Source organism: Aethina tumida, chromosome 1 (assembly GCF_024364675.1).
Source record: "Aethina tumida isolate Nest 87 chromosome 1, icAetTumi1.1, whole genome shotgun sequence".
In the NCBI taxonomy this organism is placed as follows: Eukaryota; Metazoa; Arthropoda; class Insecta; order Coleoptera; family Nitidulidae; genus Aethina; species Aethina tumida.
Window position 1 is genome coordinate 44,329,032 of NC_065435.1, and position 17,343 is coordinate 44,346,374.

Consider the following 17,343-nt stretch of genomic DNA (forward strand, 5'->3'; position numbering starts at 1 on the left):
TTAAAAAATATTTAATTTTGTTTACAAAAATATTTTTGGTCATTTATGCTCTATTTATTAAACAATTTTTAATTTGAAAAAATAAATACCTAAAATTAAGAAAGGAATATAATAATTTTTTATTTTGATAAAGAAATATTTTTTTAATTAAATATTAACTTTCAATATTATAAAAAATATATCACAATCTTAAAGTTATTGAAATATTTCAGTTATTTTGTTCACAAAAAATACTTTTGGTTATTTATGCTGTATTAGTTAAACAACTTTTAATTTGAAAAAATAAATACCTAAAATTGATAACTGAATATAATAATTTTATATTTTGATAAACAAATATTTTTTTAATAAAATATTTTAATAAAATCTTAAACAAAGTTATAAAAGTAATTAAAAAATTATTTTAATTACAAAAAATGCTTTTCTTTGTTTATGCTATATTTGTTAAACAATCTTTAATTTGAAAAAATAAATACATAAAATTAATAACGGAATATAATTAATATTTTATTAAAAAAAATATTTATTTATGAAAATAAAAAAATATTATATTCCGTTATTAATTTTCAATGTTTTATAAGAAAATAGCACAATTATTAAAATCCTTAAAAAATATTTCAATTATTTTGTTTGCAAAAATATTTTTGGTCATTTATGCTGTATTTGTTAAACAATCTTTAATTTGAAAAAATAAATACGTAAAATTAATAACTAATATTAATAATAATATATTAACTTTCAATATTATATAAAAAATATTACAATCTTAAACAAAATTTTTAAAATCCTTAAAAAATATTCCATAACAATCTTTAAAATGAAAAAATAAATTCATAAAATTAATAACAGAATATAATACATTCCAATTATTTTTTTGAACATCAGTTATCAATTTTTTTATAATAAATATTAAATTAATTTATTAACATTATGGTATAACCTAAAAATATATTTCAATTACTTTGTCTACAAAAACTTCTTTTGGTCATTTAGTAATTTAGTTATTACATTAATAAGAATGAGTTTTTTAGTTGCAATTATAATAATATTCATAAATCTAAAAAATATATAAAAGGCTTATCGTAGTTTATTAATAAATGAAAATAAAAATAAAATTTAATATTGATAATATATACAATTTTCTTTTAATTTCTTAAATTTATGAAATTTTCTGTGGCTGCAATTCATCTTTATTAATAAATATCGTAAAAATGAGTACAATAATGAATCATATTGACATATATTTACTTTGTAATGATAATTAATTAAATTTGTCTGTAATTTTATTACTAAAAAAAAATAAATACCATAAATTGTGATCCATAATTTACTAATTAATTACATATTTATTTTATAATTTTACAACAAAACAAAATGTTAATTATAACCAGGTAAGCATACTTTTAATTACATTTTTTTTGTTAATTTTAATATTTTAATTAAGTTTTAATTCAGTTATTACAATAATAAAAATGATTCTGTTAATTACAATCGTATTAATGTTTATCAATATTATAACAAAATTTAATCTTGATTTTTAATATTATACCCATAATAACATCCATGTTAATATAAGAACTAATTTTTTAATTTTTTGTGAAAAATAATTATAGATATTAAATTACCCTCTAATTTTTATTATTAAAAAATAATTACAATTATTTTTTGTACTAATTTTGGTCAATTAAGTGGGTTTTTGCTACAATTCATAAAACAAAAATTAAGAATAAAATTAAAAAAAAAATTAAAAAAAAACAAATAAAAATTATTTAATTAATATTTTTTTCATGACACATATACTTTTTGAGAAACTTTTTGATGAAATGATTCAAACTTCGTACTTAAATTTTAGATTTAAGTATACAAATTTTATGGATAAATAGTTTCATTGATAATAAATTGTTAGGTATAGATCAAATCATCAACAATAAAAATGTATTAATTAAGTAAAACTTAATAATCTAGCGACAATCAGTTTGATTCCAGATTGTAATGATTAAAATTGGACGACAAGGTAAAAGTTAGATTTTCGTGCCGTGTTTGAAGATGAGTCGCGGTTATGTGACTCGGTAATTATTGGTGATGTGGCCGTGTTGTGCGGTGGCGAAGTCACGCTACCGCGCTATCAGGACGCGGCGTGTTTTCTGCCACGGCAAACTCTCCCTATCACGCCAAAAGTTAACTAATACCACATGCCCAATCGGTTCCTCTGCGTTGCATGCTTCCCAATAATTATCTGGTCACGGCCCCTAAAACCCATAAATACACACGACCAAATTGCACAGATTACGGCAAAAATTCAAGGTAAAAACGGTTTCCGAAGTTAATTGGTTAATTGAATTTTTTCTAATTAATCAAGTATACTAAATGATATTGGTTTAAAACAAAATTTATTGGAGACATTTAATTTTACATTTGCTTAGGGGAATTTCAGTGTGCTTGACACTAAAATCATATTCATTTTATTTAATTGACATTAATAATTTTTCATAAGGAAGGTAAATCCAACGGTACTTAATTAGTTTCTATCGGAACAGAAATCGCCGAGTTACAGACTAAAAATATTTGATGATTTTCAGTCATTTTTTTCATTTGAGTAACTTTTTTCAGTAATAAATCAGTCAAATATCACAAGTTTTATATTTTTTATCTATCATTTCTTCAATTACAAACATTTCAAACCCGGGTAGGTCAAGATTGGATAAGAAATCAGAATGTTATGAAGGAAATAAAAATAAATGAATATTTAAAATGACTGGTAAATTGTGTGTCACCCATTTGAACAGTATAAAGACATGAATTTTTACATTTTCTATTGGTCAGATCTTCTCGTAGAAGTAACCAGCAATAGTGTTTCATCATTTACGCGTTTCTGAAGTCTTAATGTCTTCCTCCTTCTTCATTACTTTGTCCACCTAGATTTTACTGAGAAGATATCTAAATGACTTAAAAGGAAATTAATCTTAACTGTCTTATTTAAAACTGTAAATAGACAATGAATATTTTGGTATGAGTACCTCTTAAAATGAATGGCCATTATAACTGGGACTTTAGACTTTAGTTTGTACCAAAAACTTGTTAATAACTTCCTGAAATGCTTCTAAACTCACTTTTCATCTGAACTTCTTTATAATACCTTAAATTTGTTTTTCAGAATACTTTGATATATAAAAATAATAATTTCAATTAGTCGTTTGTCATCGGTTTACACAATTTCTTCTTCTCTTCTTTCTTCTTCCTTTCATCAAAACATTTTCATTTTCCTCCTGTAATTAACTGAACTATCGATTAAAAATGTAAAATGATTTTAGAATTAGTTCCCTCTGAAAAAAATTTTGAATGTGACTGAAAAAGTTTCATCATCTGTAACTGAGCTAGTTTTCTTCTGATGGAAACGAATTAGACACTGTTGAATGAGTAATTTAATCATACACCTAACTATTATTCATCTCAATTGAGATTGCCGTTAATCTGACCGGAACTTTAACTAAAATGATAAACTGAAAAACGCCCAGTGTCTATAAAAAATCAATTTCAAACATACATGAAATATGAAGTATTAAAAACGACCAATAAATCACAGAAAGCAAAATAAAAACATCGAAGAACGACTGTTTTGACTCAACAGTTGTTAAAATCTTGATTAAAACGATGAGCAGTGGAGAAGGGCAAGTGTGTGCGTATTGATTTCACGGCCACCCCCCATCTTTTATACGTCAAACCGTTACCCCTTTCGTTTCCACATCTTTAATCATCTTGTAATTTGTATCCATTAACGATATTGTTTAGTTAACTTTTTAATCTAGCCACGGATATTCACACATTCGGCCGGAAATGAACAAAAGAGCATCGTGCTCACGTGACGGGTCACTAGCACGCTACATGTCACTTAGCCGACTTGCTGACGTTCTCTCTATTGTACTGACCGTAGGAAAAAAGGACTAGTCGAAAAAAAAAAACACCCACAAAACCTAATTACATGTATTAAACGTAAAGCGTATCATTACAAAGTCAATTTCGGCGTGTGTAATGTAAGAATTAATTATCGGCCGACAGAAAGTCAAATAAATATTTAATTTACATAAAATAAAGAGTTGAAATGTGTCGCATAAGAGACCGGTAATTTCATGTTCGATTCGGGCATTGTCTATAGTGACACGTCGCATCGTTAATTACGTAGCCCGTTTTTTTTTCTTTCCCTAATTAAATAATGACTCGTTCGCGTTTATTAATAGCGGCGATGAAATAAATAAATTTATTTAAATATTTTAATATGTTATTTCCGACGCGCCGGGAGTTGGGAACTGAAATATGTTTATTCATTCACTTCGGAAACACGTATAAATAATAATGTTTCGTTTTAAATTAAAACTGACGCTGCGTTCTTATTGTGATTTTTTATTTACGTGTGCGATTTATTCGCTTTAAATATTCAAACGGTTCAGCGAATGCGAATATGCATAACTGAAAATGTATGCGATAAAATGTCACAGAATCGTAATCGTCGTTTCGAAACTAGAAATATTCTATTTAACACTGTGACTGGGCGCCAAGTAATTTCAATTAAATTTTATATTTCGTTAATACTTTTTTCAGTTCGAATATTTTTACGCAAAACTGCAAGTAATTCAATGCCAACGATGTGTTAAAGCACAAAATGATTTAAATATCAAATTTAATTTAATATTAATTCAATTATTTCAATCGATGGGGCAACAATATACATCAGTAATTGAGCAAATAGCAACGTTACAAAAGCAACCAACGTGTGTGATGTTCAAATTAATTACGTTTCCATACGTCACAATTATATTTTGCATTTTTTGCCATCTGACACATTCCTGATGTAAAAGTGTTTTGTAGCTTCAACAGCAGAAGAGTTAAAGCCCTTTAAAGTGTACAAACATGTTTTTACAGTGATAAAGTGGTAAGCTTCGTTTTCAAAGATATTTTATAGTGAATCTAGAGACTCAACCCAACTTTCTTTTAAAAATACTTCTTTAAAATATGTAGATATTCTGATATTATTAAGTGAAGAAGTGATTAAGATTTTTTGTTTAATAATTTTAGTTCCCAATACCTCTAATATTTTATACTAACTCCACAAAGCAATTTTATAGAGATTCTTTCTTAAATATCTGAAACACTGGGAATTGTAATTATTAGATCAAAAATATCTAGTCAATTTAAAGACCTTAATTAGGTTGTCAGCTATTTTAGAAATAAAAAAAATAACAATGATATGTTATGTCAAAAATAGTTAGTTATTAATAATTATGTCTTTAGTATTTTTTGTTTGGAGATACATAAAAGATATTTTTATATGTCTCAATCTAGAGATAACGTAAGTTTTACAGGATAGAATATCTAACAACGTAGATGCTAGGATTGCAGATAACCTAGATAAGATCTTTTACGTGATTAGGCTTTTTCATTTAATAATTTCAGTTCCTAATATCTCATATATTTTACAACAACTCTACAAACAACTTTTCTAAGGATTCTTCTCTAAATATCTGTCACAATCTAGAAATTATGCAACATTTACAGTATAGAAAACCTAGTAAGCTAGATGTTAAGATAACAGATAACCTAGTTAAGATTTTCAGCGTGATTAAGCTTTTTCATTTAATAATTTCAGTTCCCAATACCTCAAATATTTTATAGTAACTCTACAAACCACTTTTACAGGGATTCTTTTCTAATTATCTGAAACACTGGGAATTGAAATTATTAGATGAAAAATATGTGGTCAATTTAAAGACCTTAACTAGGTTGTCATCTATTCTAGAAATAAAAAAATAACAATATGTTATGTCAAAAATAGGTATTAATAATTATGTTTTTAGTATTTTTTATTTGAGGATATATGAAAGATATTTTTATATGTCTCAATCTAGAGACAATGCAAGTTTTACAGGATAGAATACCTAACAACTTAGATGCTAGTATAACAGATAACCTAGATAAAATTTTTAACGTGATTAGGTTTTTTCATTTAATAATTTTAGTTCCCAATACCTCAAATATTTTACAACAACTCTACAAACTCTTTTCTAAATATCTGAAAAACTGGGAACTGAAATTATTAAATGAAAAATGTTTAGTCTATTTAAAAGCCCTAACAACAACCTAAACTAGGTTGGCAGCTATTCTAGAATTAAATAAAATATATGATATATTATGTCAAAATTAGTCTTTAGTATTTTCGTATGTCGTATATGAGAGAATTAACTAATCTTTATATATCACAATCTAGTTACTAGGATAAGCTAGCTAAGATTTTCAACGTGATTAGACTTTTTCATTTAATAATTTCATTTCCAAATACCTCTACAAACCACTTTTATTCTTCTTCTCTTATTTAAATATCTGAAACACTGGGAAGTGAAATTATTAAATGAAAAATATCTAGTCAATTTAAAGAACTTAACTAGGTTATTCTAGAAATAAAGAAATAACAATGATTAAATCAAAATTAGTTATTAATAATTATGTCTTCAGTATTTTCGTATGACTTTCATTTAACAATGTCATTTCACAATATCTCAATATTTTACAGCAACTCTGAAACAGTGATTAGACTTTTTCATTTAATAATTTCAGTTTCTAATACCACAAATATTTTATAGCAACTCTACAAACCATTTTTCTCTAAATGTCTGAGACACTGAATTTATGAAATGAAAAATATCTAGTCCATTTAAAGACCTTAACTAGGCTGTCAACTATTCTGGAAATAATGAAATAACAATGATATGTTATGTCAAAAATATTTATAAATAATTATGTCTTTGGTATTTTCGTATGACGTATATGAGGATATGCTTCTTATCTAAGGAACGAATTTTTTCATTTAGAGATATATGAAAGATGTCACATTTACAAAATATAACATATAGGATAGCAGACAACCTAGTTTATGTTTTCAACGTGATTAAGGTTTTTCGTTTAATAATTTCACTTCCCCAATATCTCACAGAAATCCTTTAAAAGGGTTGAATTTCTTCAGCACAGGCTTTTTAAAAATGCATTATTTATGGTGTTCAACTCAAAATTCTAAAGCTGATGTCACAACTTCGAAGGGGATATCGGGAGAAAAAAGATTAATTATATGGGGAAACAAGCCATTTTAAAATACTCTAATATTGCTGAACCGCTGTGTACATCGATTATTTTAAATGCACTATCACTCTTCCTTTCTTCTTCCTCACCATTTTGTACGGTACGTGTTCTTCTTGTTGAAGGACTTTTAAAATCGTCACTTCGAAGACGGACAAATTCTTAAGTGGACAGGAAAAAGTGTGTAGGTAACAATAATAAAAGTGGAGCAGATCCCGTCCAAAATCCATCAATCCATTAATGGGCATTCGGTCATCTAGTAATTTGCCGCGGAGGCAAACCGCATCCCAATAAACAATAGCGCCATTTAGATGGCCGAGATCCCGATAAAGCCATAATTCGACACGAGAGGCGTGGCAGCGACATTTCGCCGCGATAAAGTCATCCCGGGGATTCGGACTTCGGAGCGATGACTATCTGGCACCGACACAGACGGGGCACATGAAACACGGAGATGGCTTCGTGATGGCAAAGGACGATCTGGAAGGACGCATTAGCAGGGGCGTGCTCGCTGCTAAAAGGCGCGATGAATCGACACTTTTTTTTCCTCTACTCAACGGTAATTTATTCATATTTCGGCCATTGTTTTCGCGGAGCCGGGATCGGATGTTAAGAAGGTGCCGTACTGGATCTAAAAGGTTTCTTGAACGATGTACATAGTGCCAATTCACTCGGTTTCTGAGATTCCACACTGCTGACTTTTGAGCGTTTCTTATTCTTTTTTCACTCGTTTCTAATGGGTAATCTGTACGTCTGTCTGTCTATTAATTGATGGCCAGTTATAACAGATTTATTACGAATAAATAAGTGCGGTACCTACTTATGGTCAATATTAATTAGCAATTTATTAACATGTTTACCATTACAAAGATCAAAATTTATTCAATGTGTATATTCATAATTGAACTAATTTGATTTTCTTTTCTTTTCCTTGAAACATTCTAACGAACCATTTGTTTTTGATAATTAAGTTCACAATTTGTCACTTGAAAGTATTCTGTAAATTTTACAGATCTTGCTTATGAAAAAAGATGATAATGAAACATAAAAGAATTGTCAATTTTTTTATTCTAATAGATAATTTGTGTGACCAGTTATGACAAAATTATAACGAATAAATACCTATATAGGACTAACTGATCAATTTATAAACATGTTTATCAGTAAAAAGATAAAACTTTAATTAATTTACATATAACTAAACCAAAGTTAATTATTTTATTATTTCATACATTTTATAAATTTTACTTAATTAGACATTTTAAGATAATAATGATAAGAAAATCTTGAAAAGATTTTCAATATTTTGACATTATACTTGAAATCTTGAAAAAATTTTCAATATTTCGACAATATGCAGACGACTAGAAGTTCTGTAATCCTAAAACATGAATAATTGTCTTTTTTTATTCTAATAGATAATTTGAGAGTTAGCCTATTAGTTATGACAAAGTTACAACGAACAAATAGCTGTATAAGGCAAAATGAGCAATTTATAAACATGTTTACCATTACAAAGATAAAATTTTAGTAACTTGTATATAACTAAATCAAAGTACATCATTAATTCTTTTATTATTTTATACATTTTATAAATTTTACTTAATTGGACATTTTAAGATAATAATAAAATGAAAATCTTGAAAAGATTTTCAATATTTCGACATTATACGAGACTAGAAAGTCTGTAATCGTACAACTCAATTTCTTTAATTGCTATTCAAAGAAAATAACATAAATGAATTGTCAATTTTTTATACTAGTAGATAATTTGTGTGTATTAATAAATGACCAGTTATGACAAAGTTATAACGAATAAATACCTGTATAAGGCAAAATGAGCAATTTATAAACATGTATACTATTGCAAAGATAAAATTTAATTTGCATGTAAGTAAACTAAAGTTCATCATTAATTCTTTTATTATTTCATACATTTTATAAATTTTCTTTAATTAGACATTTTAAGATAATACCGAAAAGAAAATCTTGTAAAAGATTTTCAGTATTTCGACAATATACGAAAGACTAAAAAGTCTGCAATCCTAAAACTCAATTGCTTTAATTACTATTCAAAGAAAAAAACTTGAATGAATTGTCATTTTTTATACTACAATTTGTGCGTTAATCTATTAATAAGTGACCAGTTATGACAAACTTATAAATGTGTTACCAAAGATAAAACTTTAATTAATTTGTATACAATTAAACCAAAGTGCATCATTATTTCTTTTTTCATTTCATATATTTTATATATTTTTTTAATTATTATTTATTATGATATAATTTTTTTTTTTTTTTGATAATAAAAAGAAAAAGACTAGAAGTTTATAGTTCTAAAACTCAAGTTTTCTAATTGCCACCTAAAACACATAATTGTTTAGACAATGTTAATAATTATTAATTTTTTATTGTGATAATGAGTTATTTATGTGTTAGCCTATCAACAAATGACCAGTTATAACAAATTTATCGTGAATAAATAATTGCTGTACCTACATATGGCAAAATGATCAATGTAAATGAGCAATTTATAAACATATTAATAGTAATAAAGATAAAATTTTGCTCAATTAAGTTATATCAAAACTAAACTGCGTTATTGTTTTATCTTTTTTTTTTCATATTCTAATTAAGTCTTCATTAGTTTCATTAGATGAAATATTATTAGGTGTAGCTTAAGAAAGTATATGAAACAGTAGAAAGTGTTTAATCTTAAAACTCAATTTCTTTAGCTTGTACTTATATAAAAAATATAATTACTTAAATAATAAATTAAAAGCATTTTATTTTATTCATTTTATAATTTTTGTATAATTAAACTTTGTTAATAATTATTATTAAAAAGAAAGTCTTGAAAATAACAAGTTATTCGTGAATAAATATGACGAAGTAATCAATGGAAATTGATAGCAATTTATAAACATGTTTATAATAATAAATATAAAACTTGGCTCAATTAAATTATATCTGAACTAAACTGCATTATTATTTATTTTTTAACTTTATAACGAACAATATGTTTTTAATAATTAAGTCAGAATTCATTGTATGAGTATCATTTATGTTCAAGAAAGAATTGTAAAAAGAATTTTAATAGTATACGAAACACTAGAAAGTTTCTAATCTTTAAATTATATTTCCATCTGCTTATTAGTTATGATTACTTACACCAAATAATGAATAAATGGCTGTATAAGGTAAAATGAGCAATTTATAAACATGTTTACCATTATAGAGATATAAATCATTTAATTTGCATATAACACAAAGTGCATCATTATTTCTGTCTTCATTTTATACATTTTATGAATTATCTTCAATTAAACATTTTTGGTACTAGTCACAAGAGAATTTTAAAACGATTTTCGACAATATAAGAAACACCAGATTTTATATGTCGGCCTGTTAATAAATAACCATAACAAATCATGAATAAACAAATCCAGTACCTCTATATGGCTAAATGATAAATGTAAATCAGCAATTTATAAACTTATTCTCACTCTAAAGATAAAACAGTAGAATTATACTGATATAACTGATGTATGATATTTTTTTGTAGAAATAATCAACAAATAAATTGTTTTAAGTAACGAATGAAAAGCCTACAATATCAAAAATATATCAAACATTAAAAAGTCTTCAATAGTTAAAAAAACAGTTTAAACAATACATTTATAATTGTTAATTTTTTATTTTTTATGGATAATTTAATGTCTGTCTATTAATTAATGAGGAGCTATAACAAATTAATCATGATAAATAAATGTAGTATCTAATGTGTGGGAATATAAACAATGTTAATTAGCAATTTATAAACATGTTTACCACTACAAAGATAGATCTTTAATTTATTTATAACTAAACCAAACTGCATCATTTTTTCCTTTTTTATAGAAATAGTCTAACAAACAAAATGTTTTTTAATAATTAAGTTTACATACATTTTATGAGTTTTCTTTAATTGAACTTTTTAGATGTCGCTTAAAAGATGATTTTAAAAAGATTTATGAAGCGTACAGAACGCCAGAAAGGCTGTAATTTTAAAATTTAATTTCTTTGGTACTTACTTTGATGTCACACCAAGAAAAGTGTAATTTATTTAAGATTATTAACTTTACTGATGAATTTAATCTGTTATCTAATAACTTAAATAATTATTATATCTAATATAATAAATTGCTTGCAATTAAAACGTTACGTAACAATTTATTCTGTTCATTAATTAAACTAATGTAGAGCAGCAATTCGAAGTGGGACTGGCATAAAGTGATCAAACTAAAAAAAAAAACCATTATCGAAACACAGTTACGAATTATCCCGTACAAAGAGCCTTTTGAGTAAATCTCCACATGCCATTTTTATCTTTCGCGGAAAGGACTTTCGTGAAGCGGCCACATCTGGCGCATGTGAATAATGCACCGAGCCCGGTTCTCCAATTCCTCTTTATTATTTAAACAAATTAACGTGAATGGCGCTGTAAAAAGTACATTAGCAAGTACAAACACCGAGTATATATATGCCATAACACTAATGACTTTCATTTGTTCGCACCTGAGTCCGTCGGGTAGAAAATTGGGGTGACTCATTACGTCCAAGTTATACCGCTTTGCTGAACGAAATGGCCCTTTTCGCCCGATTTTCCTCAGGTCGGACGCGCCAGTCCATCATCGATTATTGACGTGATGTTTTAAAAGAAGCCATGAAGAAGTCGGACGCGTTACCTTACATTAAACGGGCGGCGGTGCATTATCTTCAATTACATCAAGTCATCGCGGACAGAGGATTCTTTGATCTTGATAAGATTGTCAAAGGGGAAGTCGAATAAGAAAAGTTGATGTTGCTCGAAGGTGGAGCTACCATCTACTTTGTACACGTTTTTAATCTTGTGGAGCCGTCTGTGGAACATTTAAAATCGACCAGTCAGAATTAACATCAAAGGAACGCGGCACTCTCTCCGACTCCGCTACGCTGCCGGATAAATTCAATTTACAATTTTCGAGTTAATGTTACTTTGATTTCGGGTTGCATTTCGCATAAGAGCTGATTTCGTCGGCTACATGAAAAACTGAAATAAATAAATTCAAACTTCCACCATCAATCATGATGGCGCAGCATGATTATTGTGATTTTATTTACACGTCAAAGGTGGGGTTATCAAAAATTTATAGTAAAACTCGATGCTGGGCCCTTACAAAAACAAGTTCGTCAAAGATTTCTATTAGTCATTAAAGTAATCTGGTAGATTACGATTATAAGTCAACTGAAATGTTAAGAGGTCATAATAATTTTATATGCGCCTGCTTAAAAGCTCTCATCGTAAAACTATTTCTGGTTACCCAAAAAATAATAAACGCCGAACATTAAATAAACTTGTACGCTCTTTTACTGCTCTTGACCATCGAGTTGACGACAGACGTTCAGATCAATTTCGATGGTGCTCGAGACTAGTTCACATGCGAACCAAATCCCCGTTTAATTGAACGATTCCTCGTTGGGGGACCAAAAAAGGGCACACCACTGGTGTTTTCTTAACAAATACAACCAGAGGTAGCCTTTCCACATCAAGACGGTATCGACACACACACACACACACATAAGAAGTTGCCGCAAGACATCAAGGGTTATCTTATCTCCAGACCTCTATATGTAAAGAATCACATCAAAGATTGGTACCCGTTACCGACACATTCGACAGATAATCTCGATAAGCCACATCTGACTCACCACTCTGCCGCAAGAACCCATCAACATCTGGCACGCATTTTGCACGACGTCTCGAACCTAGAAAACAATAACACCTACGCACAATTAGATTAAAAAAAAAAAAAATAAGAAACTGGAAAAAACAAAACATCTGCGGACGACTAATTAAAGGCGATTTGCGTTAAACCGAATCCGAGATAAGGAAGGTAAAATGCGGACAGGCGCCTGGGACGTTGTAAAAATTTTTGGGACCCGTCTGATTTTGTCAATGGGACCTGATTTATCGTCGCACACTCTTCCGGTCAGCTTACGACTTCTGCAGTCTCGCCAATAAATACGTCACCGGATGAAATACACGCGACGACGACGGTGAAACCGCAACATTCCGTCGCATTCTTCAGTTTTTGGTTTAACACTGTTCTCGATGTTTGTTTGGAAATAATTTGCTTTACATTTCGATAATTAAACGCAAACATTATTGTGGTGTATTGTGTGTTCGATAAGACTTTTTGAAAACGATTACTGTATGGAAATAGCTAATATATATTTATCGCTAATAAATTTAATTAATTTTAGTCCATACAACAAACATAATTTTAAATTAATTTACATAATTATGGTAAAAGTATTTGGATATTGGTATTATTATTATAATTTTAAAATAATATTACATTACAGAGTAAATCATAGAATTATGCTATATCAAAATATGATATCTAAACATAAATTTAATCAAAATATTAAATATAAATAATTAATTAATTTACAATTGTTTAGACAAAATTAATGTATTAATTTTAAACATCATCTAAATTAGTATAAATTAAATCAACAACGGGTTATAAAAATTGTAATACATTATTTAATGTTATATTTATTTGTTTTTATTATTTATCTTTATTGTATTTCAAATGTTCCCTAATTAATTTTGACATAGTTACATGTAAAAGAATTTGTTACAAGTCAAAAGCTAACAAAAACTTTTTATAAGATATATAGGCTTACGCTATCTCTAGAGATTAAAACTTTGCTCAAGTTGCAAGGAAGATTGTCCGTAATCAAATTAATATCAATGATTTATTTAATTAACTTACATTTACAGAAATACACAATTGTATTATTTATTATGTTTATAATATTTAATTAGTTAATATATCAATATTTATTAATTATATATTAATATAAAAACAACAAATTTGTATAATAAAACATGTTCATATTACTTTTTATTAATTTGTTTATATTCTATGCAATATTGGTTAATAACTAAAAAATAGAAATTAAAAATTTTAATACTATAAACTGATGCTGTACCGGAAAAAATAATTTACCTCTTAAACTTGAACTTTAACTGACATAACTTTCTTTTACTTACTATATAACTTTTATTTAATCAAATAATCAAAAATTTTTGCCAACGTTCCAAAAGCAAATTTATGTCAAGAGAAAATAATCTGGGTTCTTGGAACTAAAGAGAAGAGCAATCTCAGTTTTAACCTCCTGTTCAAAATTAATTACATAAAAATTCGACAATGACTATATGACTGTAAACTGATTAGTGTTGTACCGGAAAAAATAATTTACCTCTTAAACTTTAACTTTAAACTGAGATAACTTTCTTTTCTATTAACTTTTATTCAGTCAAATAATCAAAAAATTTTGCCAATGTTATAGAAGCAAATTTATGTCAAGAGAAAAAATCTGGGAACTAAAGAAAAGAGCAACCTATTACATAAAAAATTGGCCAATGACAAAAATAAATAATGGACACATGGATAAATATCTGGACTATATGATGGATGAGGGGAAGTTTCCTATTCTTTGAGAATCTAATGGGCCAAATGGTCTTGTGTTGTTTGAAGAAGTAGAACAGCTTTTTTATTGACTAAAGAAGCTACTCTTCTTACTCTTTGAGTAAGTTTTCTATAAATTAAATAATTTAGAGAGATTATAGCACTTGAAAACACAATTTTTGAAACAAAAAAGTATGAAATAGTCAGAAAGAACATAAAAAACTTTCAAATAGTGTTACAGATTAATATAAACATAATATATAAATTTATTCAAATAAATTGTAAACCTAAAAGGTACCTAAAATAATTCAAATATACAAGGTGTTTTTGAAATAGGTGGTCAAAATTATGAAGCAGTTAGAGCACGTTCAATAATGAAGAAAGGAGTTTCTCCTCTTCTTCTTGCTCTATTTTCTACGCCACTGAACATTTTTTGAAACTATTAAGGTTTTTATATTCCCTGCACAATTTAGAAGGGTAAAGGTACTATTGATTAATAATGATTGCCACAACTGTTTTTAAGATTTTTCACTTTTTCTATTTGAAGAAAATTAACGTAAACATTAAATCAGAAATATCTCAAAAACGGCTATCATAATCAAAATTAATCATATATCATTTTTCTTCTAAATTCTGCAAAGAATATGAAAAGTTCAATAAATTTAAAAAATATTCACTGGCGTAGAAAATAGGAAGAGAAAAAGAGGAGAAGGCCCCAAAATATAAGCCAATGTAAGAATATGAAATAGTTTATAAATTATACGGAAATATGAGAAAGAAACTATTTTTGAAATTTAAATTTTATGAGCTGTATTTTCTTCAGGAGAAACTTTTTATTTAGGTTTTCTACAATATTGGGTTGCTCCCAAATTTTGACCACCCATTTTAGAAACACGTTGTATAAATTAAAGCAAATCAAAAGTTTAAAAAATTTATAACAGCACATAATTTTCAATGTTTGTTTAATAATCAAGTTTATGTGCGAATTTTATACGAACTAAATTTAAGAAAGTTAAATCCACAAACACAAGAATGTTTCCAGCATACAAAATAGATTGTAAATTTCCAATATACATTTTGTGTTTACCATCAACAACCTTACAATTAATATGAACGGCAAACAAAACTTTAAAACAATGGTAAACACTGTGAGCAAATATTTATTGTAATAATTTCCGAATGTTAGACAAACTGTTAGATCACTGGCAAATAACACAACAATGGCAGCAGTTTTCAACTTGGGTGTTCCTAAACTAACAGCAATTTTAAATATAACGTAATACGGTAGGTGTTAAACGCAGTTTTGGGTGTAGGTCTAAAATGTGATAATTAATAGTTACGAAAATTTCAATGACAACGTCCTAGATTCTTTGTTTGTCAAAACACAACAGCGATGAAGCTCTTAAACACTAAACACACGAACCTCAATTTCTTCATTAAATATCAATTACAATTGATACCTAAATTTTAACGTGCATGGAAAATTTGTGTTTTGTGATTGTTAAACGAAATTAACAAAAAATATCTCCAACAATCATTATTATCTTTAATTGTGTGTAGCCATAAAAAACAACATCAAATAATTACTGCAATTTCCAATGTTAATAACTACTTCATTGTACCTAATTTGCCAAGATAAATGCATAGATATTTGATAATTAGACGCCACCACAATAACACATTTTTCACAGGTTTATGTTCAAAATAATTTTAACAACTGTGAATGTTGAAAGTCATTTTATTACAGTTCAGCACCATAATTAATGCATTAAGATGTTATTTTAAATGTAACGTATACTTAATCACCGTGAAGCTATTTAAAAATTTCAGAACACAATAAATTTTAAATTAATTACTAACACTACACCACAATTTAGATAATTTCGACTGTATTTGGTATAAATGTGAGCTTGAGCTTATCTGGGATTTTCAAGGACACATTCCCGTGTACTCACTCAACACGAATTTACATCCAATCTAATTAAGTAACATTAAAAATAATTGAACGGAGAAATAAAAAAATCGTTTCGTCCAATTGGAACAAAGTTTTTGTCAGGCTTATTATCCACGGCCCCGGTACGTATTATAATGGACACCAACAAATCGATGTTATCTCAAAACGCACAAAAAATAAAGTGGCCGTGGCTCCGTTGAAATACAGTAATTAGTTGGTGAATAATTTCACTTGTCCGCAATTGTTTCTCTCCGTGTTCCCAATTATGCGCCATTCCGGGCCAATTCTACGCCACTGGGCACACGGTCTCTGGTCATTTTTACTGATAAGTGTGACTTGCATCAAAACACTTCAGGCTAATTACGACTGAACCGGCAATTTGCCGTACCGAAAGATATCACATCCAGTTTCTGTTGTGTCATTTTTCGAAGACTCCGTTCGAAATCGGTGGGGTTGGGGGAGGGGAAATAATTACAACTTACGCCGGATAGTGTGTAAAATGGACACACACTTTTTTTTCATTCCCCTTTTGTGTTTTAATGGATTCAACCGCGCACTCCTCCATCATTATTTTCTCTAAAATATATTTAGTACACGCTTATGCAATTATGGTGGTGGTATTTGTGAGGGATATTTTTTGAAATGCTCAAATTGCACGTAATGATGGATTAAGAAAACGAAAGTAATGGTATAAAGAAAATTTATTTTGTTTTCTACTTATCACAATACAATTGTCCAAACTATTTTTATTTTAATTTGTGTAAA

General features: G+C 27.7%; 1 long non-coding RNA gene across 1 annotated transcript in view; it reads right to left on the reverse strand.

The window, feature by feature from the left end:
- Positions 1-17,343, reverse strand: part of LOC126264299 (uncharacterized) — a 123,311-nt gene that overhangs the window by 90,610 nt on the left and 15,358 nt on the right. Inside the window, exon 2 of the long non-coding RNA XR_007547056.1 lies at positions 12,853-12,909. This is a non-coding gene — a long non-coding RNA (uncharacterized LOC126264299). The remainder of the gene's footprint in view (positions 1-12,852; positions 12,910-17,343) is intronic.